Source organism: Manduca sexta, chromosome 26 (assembly GCF_014839805.1).
Source record: "Manduca sexta isolate Smith_Timp_Sample1 chromosome 26, JHU_Msex_v1.0, whole genome shotgun sequence".
NCBI lineage: Eukaryota > Metazoa > Arthropoda > Insecta > Lepidoptera > Sphingidae > Manduca > Manduca sexta.
In genome coordinates this window covers 2,765,004-2,779,654 of record NC_051140.1, presented here as the reverse complement: position 1 = coordinate 2,779,654, position 14,651 = coordinate 2,765,004, and the positions used below count along the sequence as shown (strand labels likewise).

At 37.6% G+C, this 14,651-nt stretch overlaps 1 long non-coding RNA gene and 1 pseudogene across 2 annotated transcripts; both read left to right on the top strand.

The window, feature by feature from the left end:
* Positions 1 to 105: 105 nt before the first annotated feature.
* On the top strand, positions 106 to 1,625 carry LOC119190657. 2 transcript variants are annotated; one of them, XR_005113043.1, is made up of 3 exons: positions 106 to 265; positions 595 to 769; positions 1,152 to 1,625. It is a non-coding gene; the product is annotated as an uncharacterized LOC119190657 (long non-coding RNA). The 2 variants fall into 2 exon arrangements; XR_005113044.1 differs by lacking the exon at positions 106 to 265 and adding an exon at positions 282 to 526.
* Positions 1,626 to 5,676: 4,051 nt separating this feature from the next.
* LOC119190656 lies at positions 5,677 to 10,906 on the top strand (annotated as a pseudogene).
* The last annotated feature ends 3,745 nt before the right edge of the window (positions 10,907 to 14,651 follow it).

The window sequence follows — 14,651 nt, the reverse complement described above, 5'->3', positions numbered from 1 at the left end:
ATAATGTTTATTTTAAGGGTAAGTATATTGTGTATTTAAGGTATCTAATACCTTAAATACACGTACTAAGATTTCTGTTTTAAAACTATATTGTAAAAAATGAATCAAATAAATTCATCTTTTGGGACATGACGGCCAATCTTAAGGGACATCACACCGCCAACTTCCTGACTCCGAGCTGCGACTGAGTTATTGTTAAGATGGAAAAACTCAGTCATAATTATCACTGGCCCGACGCGGAATTCGGACCCAGGACCTCAGCGCGGTAACCGCACTTGTACCGTGTACGCGTTACAACTACACCACCTCAACAGTTTTTTATATGAAATTTCCGGAAGCCCGAAAAGGCCCTGCCCTACATAATTCCTCATTCCTTTCCTTGAAAAACTAGCAGGCCATCCTTAATTCTCTTTAGTGTTTATGGGTGTGCCAATAACTTAACATTAAAGGACAGCTTTTTTACAGTTTAGTTGGACTCTCAAAGGAGTTTGGTATCAGACAGGCTCGTAACCAATTTACCAAATAAGTAATAACAAAGATTTGTATTGTTTGAATTAGATAAAAAAGAGTATTACATGATATTATTTCTTTCAGATATAATATAAATTATGTACATCGACTACGGGTATAGACAGAAAGACTCATTCATCAAGAAATTGGGAAAATGGACTTGGAAAACCTCGGTCAATTTGGGCAGAGACTTCTGTCTCAGGACCACCATTCATGGGTTTCAACACATTGCTCAGCCTGGCAGATATTGGTTTGAAAGGTGACTATCAAGTATTAAGAATGTTCAAATTGTAATCTTTCTATTGCATGAAGAATTTTTCTTTTTTTTTTTTCATTTGAGTCACCATATTTTGCTACTGCAATGGCGCGTCGCCACGATGCAGTAAGTGTATTGTCATTTCAATCCATGGCCAATCCACTGTAGAGCTTCTCTACTTCATATGAGATGTGGGCTTAAAATTATTTGCCATCATGCGCAATGACGAAACAACCAAGACAAGTCCCTCGCCTAAGGACAAGGACTCTGCCTGTCCAAAATCACAGAGAATCTAAATATCCCTACTAACTGTGCTATTATTATAAGGTCTGGACTTTGGAATACGACCTTTCCTAAATACTATAATGCAGAAGAATTTTCTCAGGTTACTTTGGTTCGGATTGACGATGGTAGCGATAATTGGGGCCGTAGGAGTTACTAGAGATCAGTGGCAGCGGTACAACGAGAACCCGACGGTTGTTACCCTGGAGAAGAACTTCAGGACCTGGCAGTACAGCGTGCCTGCTATCACTGCGTGTATCGAGGTGCAGTTTTAATACCAATTTGTAAACAGCAATTAGAATTAACATAGTTATATGTTTTTATGAAGATAAATTTTCTCTTCTCTCCTGTCCTACCCTTGACGATAGTTAAGGTAATATTCTTCGTAGTGGAATAATTATGGTTTTCTTACCAGATAGATAAGTGACAATAATTTGTAAACTGGTAGAAATTGTGATAAAGACTACGTTAATATTATCTATAAAATACTTGTTCACTCTAGCCGTAAAGCCCCAGAGTGAAAGAACCTCCAGCTCAATGAACTCAAATTCACGGCCAAACAACCAAGAAATAGAGATTAGGGAGAAGACCCTCCCTAAACCATATCCATTTTCTTTGAAGTTTTGATTCTTCTGGAATTTTAATGCCCTTTTACACCAACGATCATTTAACACGAGGTGACTTACTTATAATAATAATAATAATATCAGCCCTGTATTATATACTTGCCCACTGCTGAGCACGGGCCTTCTCTACTACTGAGAGGGATTAGGCCTTAGTCCACCACGCTGGCCTAGTGCAGATTGGTAGACTTCACACACCTTCGAAATTCCTATAGAGAAATTCACAGATGTGCAGCTTTCCTCACGATGTTTTCCTTCACCGTTAAAGCGAACAATAAATTCACAAAGAATACACACATGATTTTAGAAAAGTCAGAGGTGTGTGCCCTTGGGATTTGAACCTGCGTGCATTCGTCTTGGCTCGTCAAGTGTGTGTGTCCCAACATTTTCCGAAAGGGAACCCGACACAACATATAGTTACTTGTATAGATGCGTTCATTATCAGTCCTGGATTTGTAAATAGGCCGTACAGGCCGTGGCCTTTGGGCGGCAGCCTCTTAGGGGCGGCAGATTTCAGAGGACGCTCACTCGATGTAATTAATCATTTGTTTATTTAACTTTAGTGTATTAGTGTAGTATTTTAGAAACCTACATACATACATAAACCTACCTACATAGGGCGGAAATAAAGTGGCCTACACTCATAAAAATATAAATCCGGCACTGCTTCTAATAATTTTACATGAATGACAAAATGAAAATCGGCAGGAATAGGATTGTATGCACCCTTCGCTACTTTCTTAAACCACGTTTGGTACGATATACTAGTTCTTACGCAATTCTGGTTTTTTATTTCAGTGTTATTTCTTTTATAATATGTACTGGTGTAAGCGTGTTTTCATATCATTTTATAATTTCTTGATTACTGCAAATAAATAAATTTGTATTTCTAATTGTGTTTTATTTAATTACTTTGTTATTAATTCATTGAATGTAGGTACAAACATAGGATGATAAAGTAATTAATAAGTTCCGATACAATCTGACAGATGGCGTGAAATTCAGCTTTGTAAACTAGCTGTGTACACGCTATTGATATGAAATTTGAAATAGACATTGTCTCGCAATAATTCGAATAGCACAGAGATTACGATCATTGGGTCGTGTCCTTGATCAACCCAGATAGGAACAGCAACTAACGTAACCCGAGGCAAAAAAAAATGCCTCTGTTGACATATTTTCGCAGTCAATCTATCAGAAAACAAAATTAAAACAGCAGATTAGTCTTAATTCTAAATCAGTCATGCCTAACAAACATATCTACTAAAGTATTATACGTAAGTTATAGCAAAAGTATTAATAATAATAATAATAAGCCCGCAGGGGCGGCTTTGTGGCGAGCCGCCGGTGAGTGGCGACACCGCGTTCCCTGATTCCGTGGGGGCTAAATGAGACCCCCTGACCCTTGGCTTGCCTTAACTGGCCGGCTAGGGGTGGAAGTCGCAAGAGCTAAGAATCTCAGCTCCAGGGTGGAAGTGCTCAATCTGCGTAATAGCGAGGAAACCCGCTCCGGGACGCGATAGCGACCCGCGATGGTGAAATCGGTGCACACCTCTCGACAACCTTAAGCCACCCACACCGGTGTTGCGTCCTTGGCTTACGCCACTTATGGGATGTCCATCTAGTGGGGGGCAAGTCACCGCCTGCCTTGAATACATAAGATTGAGACATTTTACTTGGCAGGCGTCCCGTTGTCTCAATCAATAGCCCAGCAACCAGTCCAGCTAGATCCCATCCATAGACCCAGTATAATTCCCATCTTTTCTGCAATAGTCCCTGCACCTTGCAAGCGCTGTCTTTGGCTGTATTTCCTCCATAAGAATAGACAGAGAGTACTCGCAAGGTGTATAAACCTAACTAGAGTAATGTATCTTAAAGGGGCCTCTACGTGTTGGATCCATGTCCCCACGCAAGCCTTCCAAAAGGACCGGCCTTTATGCCGTGATTTCCCGCAGGAAAGATACAACATAATAATAATAACTTAACTTTATTGCAACAAAAAGAACACAGAAATAATAACATTACGAAGTACATAAACAGTAATTGGCATATCTGAGTTAAAGCATTTCAATTATTGTCAGTGGTCCCCAAACTAGGCTATGCCTGTGTCTTGGGATACCTATAATGAGAGTCAAAAACTCATGAGTAGCCGATAATGCAAATTACAGACAAATGAAAACAGTTATTCTAAAAATAATAATAATAATAAACAAACTAAAATCTACAAACGCTTTTATACTTATAACAAAGAAGAAAAAATAAAAAATAAGTATCTCTATACAAACTTGGCAAACATAGGTACTTGGATAATTATACAGCTTTCATTGGTATTTAAATGTACAATGCTAAAGTAATACTAGCCATCGTGCTGCCAAATGCAAAATGAACCGCCGTGGGCGTAACTGGTATGGAAGGGTTAAGCGTGGCCGGTCCCTAAAAGCGTCTTTGCCTACCTTAGAAATATTTGTGGTTCCTGTAAACTAAAAGAATCTGTAGCTATAGCAATGGGAACCTCAGAGCTGTAAAAAAGAGCTGCTTCTTGCTATAAGTTGAATTTCTTCGTAAACATTAACCAAAATTATACAATAAGTTTGGTAAATTAAGTGACGCTGACATCTCATCGGAGTGAAATGAAGGTAATTTGTGGAATTAAAACATTATAATATAGGATCATGGAAAAGTTACTGGCAAGTTTTTGGAATATTGGAAAGACTGCCTCGGTGGCGTAGTTGTATTGCATGTCCGGTACAATAGTGCTCTGAGGTCCTGGGTTCGAATCCCGGGTCAGGCAAAGTGATATTTGGGTTTTTCTGCTCAGTATCAGCCCGGAGTCTGGAATTTGTGCCCGATATGGCGATAGGCTCGCCCCCTATCACATCATGGGACGGAACATACTTGGCGAAAAGTGGGTGCCCTAGTTGTGCCTCTACATACCCCCTTCGGGGATAAACGCGTGATGTTATGTATGTATGTATGTAAGTTTTGGAATTTGATATATGGTCGCACAACTTAGGTATTACTAAGTCTATAGGCATGACATTTCATTCGAAGGAAAGGCGTTTTAATAATATTTGTAAATATTAAAAATCACGATATATTACAATATGAATATATCAAGTATAAAGAAATATTAAATAGAATATGGCAAAATTCATTGCTCAAAGTTTTTCATGTATAATATAGACATTAAATCTAAAATCTGTAGGTAAGTTAAAACTACTTCGATCATGGGCGTAGTTAGGGAAGGGATGCAACTGCCACCGCGGGCCAAGGGTAAAAAGCCGAACACAAAAATACCAATGCAAAAAACACATGCAACAAAATTCGCAATTTCGATAACTTGAACGACATACTTATCCCAGTTTAAAAACCAAACTACTGAATCGCTTTTGAAAATATTTCTATGGAACTAATCTGGAAGTATATTATCCTTCCAAATAAAAAAATAATTTTCAAAATCAGTTACTAAATGATTGAGTTCTGGAGTCTACATAAAAAAAATGTCGAATTAAGAATCTCCTCCTGTTTTGAAGGCGGTCACTAAAAATAAACTTTGCCGCGAGCCTCTTCTCTATCGCTGAAAGATCTGGGAGATCTATAAACTCTTCAAAGCATTTCATATCTTAAGCTTCAATCCATATTTCTATATCTCAATTACTATTGAGTTTGCGCTACATTTCTCAAGATATATACTTATAGTTTTTCTTTAATATCCCTTGTATAAGGTCTGGATCAAATCTGGATAAAACAGAACCTATAGAAGAGAGCCTACTTTATTAGATTCTGAAGTCTATAGGTGTTCCATTAGTTCTATATTTCACAATGCTCCAATGTTTGTTCTTCTCTTGAGCGCTTGATGCATGCAGTGAGTGCTACTTTAGGCATGTCTTTTACGCCCTTTACGCCATCTGCGTCCGCTGTGACCGCATCATCCTCTGTGTCTCAGCCACCAGCTGCGCCCTCTAGCCACAGCGCTCTTAGGGTATATAAACGGTAGCCTGAGTTTGTAATTCATTCAGTTCTAGAAGTAGTCCAGACAACACGAACTAAACAGTCAAAATGGCGTGGCAATTAGTCTTACTGACTTTACTGAGTCTTGGAGCTGTTAATTATGCCAACCTAGGTAAGTTTTTTATATTTTATAGTCTGACTACGAAAATATAGAACCTTTGGATTCGCCACTTACCCTTTCTCGTTATAAAGTTTATTTATTTAATATTATCCCACAGGACTTATACCGAATGTGATTAGATTTACATTGTCATTTAGCCAATTCAGATACACATAGCTATGTGAAGGTATTTCTATAACCACCCTTCGAAATTCAACCAGTGTACATTGAAAGGTATCTACGTTCCGCCCAACTACATTAATCATGTTTATGGCTCTTCTTAATTTGTTTTCGTTCCCTCTTATCAGCCTTTAGTCCGGCAACAAAACGTCCATAGTCTTTACATGCTAAATACTCAATGATTGTTAATATTATGTTCTGAAAATCATCCATCACAGTTGGCATGAGCTCTGACGTGACACGAAAAATTCATGGTTCCATATTCATTATCAAAACTCAATATAACAAAAATTATGCCCCGTAGTTTCTCACATCAACCATTTATGGACGTGATAGAATAAATGCATATGTTTTTCAGATTGTGTTTTGGACTTCCAAAACGACTTTGATACCTCAAACCCGCTTCCAATAATCTTAAGGGATAATAAATTATTGAACCCGGACCCAAACACCTGCAGTGTCGTTTTGCCTGAGGGTTCAAAAATTCTTATTGGCTGCCCTGGGGATACAAATAGTATCATGTACATGCAACCACATGGAAGAATCGATACTGGGTTAAAGCAACTGGTAAGTACTTTAAGGATCTGTCGTATGCAAGAACCCGCTTGGTTTGTTAAGCAAATCTACATTCTATTCTAATACTAGCTTTTGCTCGCGGCTTCACCCGTGTAAAAGAGTTTACCAGGCTACTTCTGTTGCGGGAAAATATTTCTCCCGGAAAAACTTTATGACGGGGCAGGAGTCGTCTGCAAAAACTAGTAATTACATAAAATTTATGGTTTTCAATTTACAGGAAGCATCTTGTAACGGTGGTAGTAACTTTATATCTGGCAACAGTTTACTAGACAGCTTCGCTTTAAAGGAAATATCTTGTAAAGAACAACCCAAAGTAACGGTTCGAAAAACGACGAAATGTGGCAAAGATAATCAACATCAAACTTACCAGTAAGTGATAATTTTTTTAAAGCGACCTGCTCGTCATTCGACCTTATCCACTTCGATTCTGAATTGTGAATAAGTCATATAAATACGTTCCCTTTACCCGATCTGAATATTGGATTTGAAACCTGCCCATTCTCGCCACTCAGAGTGACAATTTCTTATCGACTGTCATCTCTCGATGGTGGAAATTACGCTGGAACTGCAGCGAAGATTGAATAATCTACTGATGATAAATAGGTATAAATATTAAAATATTTTTTACCTCCCCAGATGCGGATATACTATTGGAAACGTATTTGTCTGGGCTTTCGAGTCTTGTTACGATGAGAGGCTTTACATCCCGTCTCATGTAAAATACGAGATCAGGCCGCATACTTGCACTCCTGCACCAACTGCTCCATCAGGAAATATTCTAACTGGACTATGTAAGTCTCTTGTGCTCACACAAATGCACCTTTGAATATACCATCTTTATGTCTATTATTGACTATATTTGTTATATATATACAAGATTGTTCTTTCATTCGAATAAGCAAAGATCTTAAGCCATACAGATCACAAATTAGAACGTAGGTACTTTGAATTTACATTACTTTCAAATTATAATTCGCAACTATGAAGGTGATAAGGCGCAAATTACATATCTAACTCCTTTTCTCGGTGATTATTTATATATAGATATTAGTTGCTGTTTTACATAAAAAAATGTGGTGGAGCAATATCTACCCATATTGTTTACATTCATATTTAGGATGTAACTGCAAATATATAAATTTACCGAGATAAATATTTTAGCTGGAATAAAAGGTAGTGTATAAAACTCAGAAAATTTCAAAATGAGTTAAGTAGTTCCTGAGATTAGCGCGTTCAAACTCTTCAGCTTTCTATATTAGTATAGATTGTAATGAGGAAAAGTTGTGACTTTGTTTTTAAGGCCTAATCTCTGGAACTACTGAACCGATTTACAATTTTTTTTCACTAATAGGAAGCTACATTATCTTGAGTCCTATAGCAAAATACAAGCAGGTTTTTTCCCGAAAAACCTTCTCGCAAACGGAGCCTCGAGCAAACGCTAATAAAGTATAATTTGTTATCATAACATGACACGTATTCATCGTATCATTTTGTGTTTTTTAAGCAAAATTATCAAGATGTTACAAACATTTGTTTTCGATTAATTTCAGTGGAAGGTCTGCTTGGCATAGTGTTGTATATATTAAGCGCTTTGTTTAATGTATTGACCTCACTAGTTGCACAGAAGGCAAGGTTCATAGAACTTTTCGGCACAGAACTTGCAGATGTCTACCTACGCGATGATGTAAGTAATGTATTTACTAATGGTCTCTCAAAGTACAGAGCAAAAGAGCACGTGGACGCAACCCAATGCGATGGTCCGATCAGATCCGCATCACACTAGATTTATCTGTATATGACGCAAATACAGATGGCCTATAGACGGGATCGATGGCGTGAGAGCTGGTGAGACGTGGTCACGACCCTCAAGACAGGAGAACGACGCAAGGAGGAGGCGGTTTCTTATATGTAGAATTCTTCGCCTGGGTAGATACAAACTAAAGAGGTCCATATAATCCGATTCCTGCCGGCTTTTTCGTACTGAAAATCTAATTTTAATTGTAAAGATTTGTAGTCCGCGTTTATTCATAGTAGTACTTACATGTTGTGTCAAGTTTCCTTTCGAAAATATCACCATTCGCAACTGACACGCACACATAAAGATGTGCTCTCGCGCATGGGTTCTGAATCCGACAGCTAAGAGGGAAGTCGTACTACACACGCAATACAACTAAGCCATCGAGGCACTCAGTCATCTTAGAACTGGCAGTGCAGTAAAGTCAACTCCCGTGACCACGGTCTTCATGAAGGCTGCAAAGTCTTCAAAGCATCGGAAAAAATTCATTATAAAACTTGAAAATAGTTTTATTTCAGTTCTGTAAAATTTTAATGTAGGGAAAATATATTTTTTAGAAAAGCAAGTTAATAATAAAAATTCTTCACAGAACCTCGAGCCGTGCTATTTAGCGAATCCCTTTTACTTCGCCACTGTAGCCGAGCAATCGGTCACTACTCATTATGTCAACTTGGCTCCCCAATGGAAATCTGTCACTGAGAGCTTGGAGAGTTTGCAACAAGTAAGTACTTGCTTTCGCACATGTTGGTGATTAATTGGAACTATTTATGTACAGTCAGCCACTCAAGTAGCTGTAAAAATCGCCTTTAAACTTTTATGGCCATCGTTTTGGTGATTAATATAAACTTCGAAGCGTCTACATTATTTAATACAAAGAAAAAAATAATTTCAATTGAAATGTATGTGTACTTTACTTTTTAAAGTTTTTAATTCGTTCACATACTTTTGTGGCTGACTGTACTAATGATAAAATTAAACAAAGAGATACATTTTATTTTTATTTCTACGGGAGTTTTTGGGTCAAGGATTGTTAAAATAAATATTTCAATATTTTTAAATTACTATTTTCTCCACTATGGGGCTTGCTCTCGTTTCTTACAAGCCCAAACATGCTATATCTGATGGAAGTTGCTGAGGAGTTGGGTATCTCGTCGACTACTTGACGTTGAAGCATCACCTCAAAATTATCGTGTCCTGAAAAATACCCCTCCAAGTAACAATACACTTAAATCAATCTGGCCTATGAAAGTAGGAGATGAGTTGATAATCTTCAAACGCTACCCTGATTGCGTTTTCGTTTGGAAGCTACGTTACCACAGACAGATCTTTAACTTATAACCCTTCTTTTGTGTCGTGGTTTAATAAGGAATTGACGTATGTTCCAGGGAGTGCAAAACTACGTAAACCAGGGCCAGAATTCATTGACGGTGTACTCCGGCACTATCGGTGTTCTCACGCTACCCACGAGCTTGGGCAGTTCCCGGGCTCTTGTACCTGGTCACGTTTTTGGGCTCAAACGTGTGTCCAGTACCACAGTACTTCTACAAGGTGAGTAGCGTCTATTTAATATGCCTTTGCTCTAGCCACTAACACACATCATGCCTTCATTTCCGAAGCGTAGATCGCCACGTGGTCCATCCCATGATGACGCCCATCGCCGTATCGGGAACAAATTCCAGACTCCGATTTGATACAAAGCAAAACCAATATCACGTCCCAGGTTTCGAATCCTGGAGCTCAGAACGGTGGGCAGCACCGAGTCAGCACTTAAGATAAATGAATAAGCGGACAAATCTTCTCAGTAATGGATGAGGGCTGGCAGCCGGTCAAATCCTGAATAAAAATATGTAATGTAATCTAAGTACAGAGTCATGTCGACATTTCGTTAATAAATAAAATCACATACTCGTCTTCACACCTCTGCTGACATTGTGACAAACATCTATGAAAATATTTTCAACAAAAATCCCAGTTTCACTTTTCTAATCTTTTCATCATTACTTTAATGCGAATATGGCGTGTGTGAGTGTATTTCTGACTGAAAGTGTGATCGCTGCGACGAATTCTCTTTGAAGTAGTAGTGGCAATCTCGTTCAAGCCCATTCACCTGGAGCTATAAACTATTTACAAATTATTTAATTCAATTTTTTTAGGTGGTGATAGCTGATCATGGACCTCTGGTATTCCTCATATCAAATTCTATAGCCGCTGTGCCAAGTGGCGTACCGTTTTGCACTGATTTGGGCAGCGACGCCCATTCTGGTATCAGCTGGAACCGTAAAAGATCCTTTGACCTGTGCTGTGACTTCGAGGAATTTCAGAAAAAAGTTAGCTATTTACAATTCTAACTACCTAAGTATGCAGAATACATTTAAATAAAAAATCATAATCAATCATTTTACATATAATTGATGCTATATATTTATTCATTGTATGATTTTGTATAAGTTCTTTGAAATCCTTTTGATTATTTTGGTATCTGTACAAAGTACACCATTGTTATATAAATTTATTAAAATATGTATTATTTATCAATATCATTTTGTGTGCAATAAATATATGTTTTATAAAAATATGTGGTTAATGATTTGATAAAAAATAACAAAGCACCAGAAAAAAAGGTAAAACAAAGAAGGTTAACTCTTCATTTCATCCTTAAGTTTCCTGAGCGAAACCGCGCACTAACCATATTAGAAACCATCTATCAGTGGCAAAGGTAAAAAAATAAAATGGTAACCCGACGCAAAAAAATCCATAGTGGACATATCGCAGCGAAATTGACACAAAACAAAAACTAAGAAACATTAACGTATATTCAAAGTCTGAACCAAAATAGCAACCAAAACGTCACTATTTATTCACTTGCACAACAAATAATTTTATTTATTTGACTAATATTTTTTATTCAAATATAGGTTTACACTTTGACTCCAATTTTTATAACATGAGCGCCGCTCTGTACTCAACCACAAGCCGTCAATATTGACCATACTAAAGTCTGTTTGAATGGATATCAGTTCAAATCAGTTGAATACAGTGAATGTTCGGATCGATGAAGAAAAAATTAATAAACTTAAAAGGGAAGCCGGTAAAAATCGGGCTGAATGTAAGCTTCGCCACTGCTATCTATGTACTCGAATATAAAACTTGTAGAAAAAAATAAATATACAACATATCTCTACAATATAATATGTTATCTTAACTTTGGTAGTTTATTTTTTTGCTATGGATATTGTATCATTAATTTACTACCTGTATAGAAAAAGTACCTATTTGTTGTGAGATAGTGTTGCATTCACTGTCGAGTATTGCTTGCAATTTATTTGTTATAATACAACTACATGGACTGACACAACATAATGTTTATTTTCATCGTTAGGCCGTGCCGCGGAACAAAGCTGTTTCATAACCGAACAATCGTTTTATCAACTACATGAAATAGCTTTAACGCAAATTGTTTTAATAATGTAATACGTGCTGTGCTCACGCAAGTACCTATTGTTTCGATTCAAAACAATTATTTGGGAGTTATGAGGTTATGCAGGTGTTTGTGGTATTTCACTTTGTTTATTTCTGACAAGCGATAGTGGGTAAGTATATTGTGTATTTAAGGTAGATACTTCAAGATTTCTGTTTTAAAACTATATTGTAAAATGAATCAAATAAATTCATCTTTTGGGACATGACGGCCAATCTTAAGGGACATCACACCGCCAACTTCCTGACTCCGAGCTGCGACTGAGTTATTGTTAAGATGGAAAAACTCAGTCATAATTATCACTGGCCCGACGCGGAATTCGGACCCAGGACCTCAGCGCGGTAACCGTACTTGTACCGTGTACGCGTTACAACCACACCACCCTCAACAAGTTTTTTTATATGAAATTTCCGGAAGCCCGAAAAGGCCCTGCCCTACATAATTCCTCATTCCTTTCCTTGAAAAACTAGCAGGCCATCCTTAATTCTCTTTAGTGTTTATGGGTGTGCCAATAACTTAACATTAAAGGACAGCTTTTTTACAGTTTAGTTGGACTCTCAAAGGAGTTTGGTATCAGACAGGCTCGTAACCAATTAACCAAATAAGTAATAACAAAGATTTGTATTGTTTGAATTAGATAAAAAAAAGAGCATTACATGATATTATTTCTTTCAGATATAATATAAATTATGTACATCGACTACGGGTATAGACAGAAAGACTCATTCATCAAGAAATTGGGAAAATGGACTTGGAAAACCTCGGTCAATTTGGGCAGAGACTTCTGTCTCAGGACTACCATTCATGGGTTTAAACACATTGCTCAGCCTGGCAGATATTGGTTTGAAAGGTGACTATCAAGTATTAAGAATGTTCAAATTGTAATCTTTCTATTGCATGAAGAATTTTTCTTTTTTTTTCATTTGAGTCACCATATTTTGCTACTGAAATGGCGCGTCGCCACGATGCAGTAAGTGAATTGTCATTTCAATCCATGGCCAATCCACTGTAGAGCTTCTCGCTTCACATGAGATGTGGGCTTAAAATTATTTGCCATCATGCGCAATGACGAAACAACCAAGACAAGTCCTCGCCTAAGGACAAGGACTCCGCCCGTCCAAAAAATCACACAGAATCTAAATATCCCTACTAAGTGTGCTATTATTATAAGGTCTGGACTCTGGAATACGACCTTCCTAAATACTATAATGCAGAAGAATTTTCTCAGGTTACTTTGGTTCGGATTGACGATGGTAGCGATAATTGGGGCCGTAGGAGTAACCAGAGATCAGTGGCAGCGGTACAACGAGAACCCGACGGTTGTTACCCTGGAGAAGAACTTCAGGACCTGGCAGTACAGCGTGCCTGCTATCACTGCTTGTATCGAGGTGCAGTTTTAATACCAATTTGTAAACAGCAATTAGAATTAACATAGTTATATGTTTTATGGAGGAACATTTTTCTCTTCTCTCCTGTCCTACCATTGACGATAGTTCAGGTAATATTCTTCGTAGTGGAATAATACATTAACGTATTATGGTTTTCTTACCAGATAGATAAGTGACAATAATTTGTAAACTGGTAGAAATTGTGATAAAGACTACGTTCATATTATCTATAAAATACTTGTTCACTCTAGCCGTAAAGCCCCAGAGTGAAAGAACCTCCAGCTCAATGAACTCAAATTCACGGCCAAACAACCAAGAAATAGAGATTAGGGGAGAAGACCGTCCCTAAAAACCTTATTCATTTTCTTTGAAGTTTTGATTCTTCTGGAATTTTAATGCCCTTTTACACCAAAAGATCATTTAACACGAGGTGACTTACTTATAATAATAATAATAATATCAGCCCTGTATTATATACTTGCCCACTGCTGAGCACGGGCCTTCTCTACTACTGAGAGGGATTAGGCCTTAGTCCACCACGCTGGCCTAGTGCGGATTGGTAGACTTCACACACCTTCGAAATTCCTATAGAGAAATTCACAGATGTGCAGGTTTCCTCACGATGTTTTCCTTCACCGTTAAAGCGAACAATAAATTCACAAAGAATACACACATGATTTTAGAAAAGTCAGAGGTGTGTGCCCTTGGGATTTGAACCTGCGTGCATTCGTCTTGGCTCGTCAAGTGTGTGTGTCCCAACATTTTCCGAAAGGGAACCCGACACAACATATAGTGACTTGTATAGATGGGTTCATTATCAGTCCTGGATTTGTAAATAGGCCGTACAGGCCGTGGCCTTTGGCGGCAGCCTCTTAGGGGCGGCAGATTTCAGAGGACGCTCACTCGATGTAATTAATCATTTGTTTATTTAACTTTAGTGTATTAGTGTAGTATTTTAGAAACCTACATACATACATAAACCTACCTACATAGGGCGGAAATAAAGTGGCCTACACTCATAAAAATATAAATCCGGCACTGCTTCTAATAATTTTACATGAATGACAAAATGAAAACCGGCAGGAATAGGATTGTATGCACCCTTCGCTACTTTCTTAAACCACGTTTGGTACGATATACTAGTTCTTACGCAATTCTGGTTTTATTTCAGTGTTATTTCTTTTATATATGTACTGGTGTAAGCGTGTTTTCATATCATTTTATAATTTCTTGATTACTGCAAATAAATAAATTTGTATTTCTATTTGTGTTTTATTTAATTACTTTGTTATTAATTCATTGAATGTAGGTACAAACATAGGATGATAAAGTAATTAATAAGTTCCGATACAATCTGACAGATGGCGTGAAATTCAGCTTTGTAAATGTACACGCTATTGATATGAAATTTGAAATAGACATTGTCTCGCAATAATTCGAATAGCACAGAGA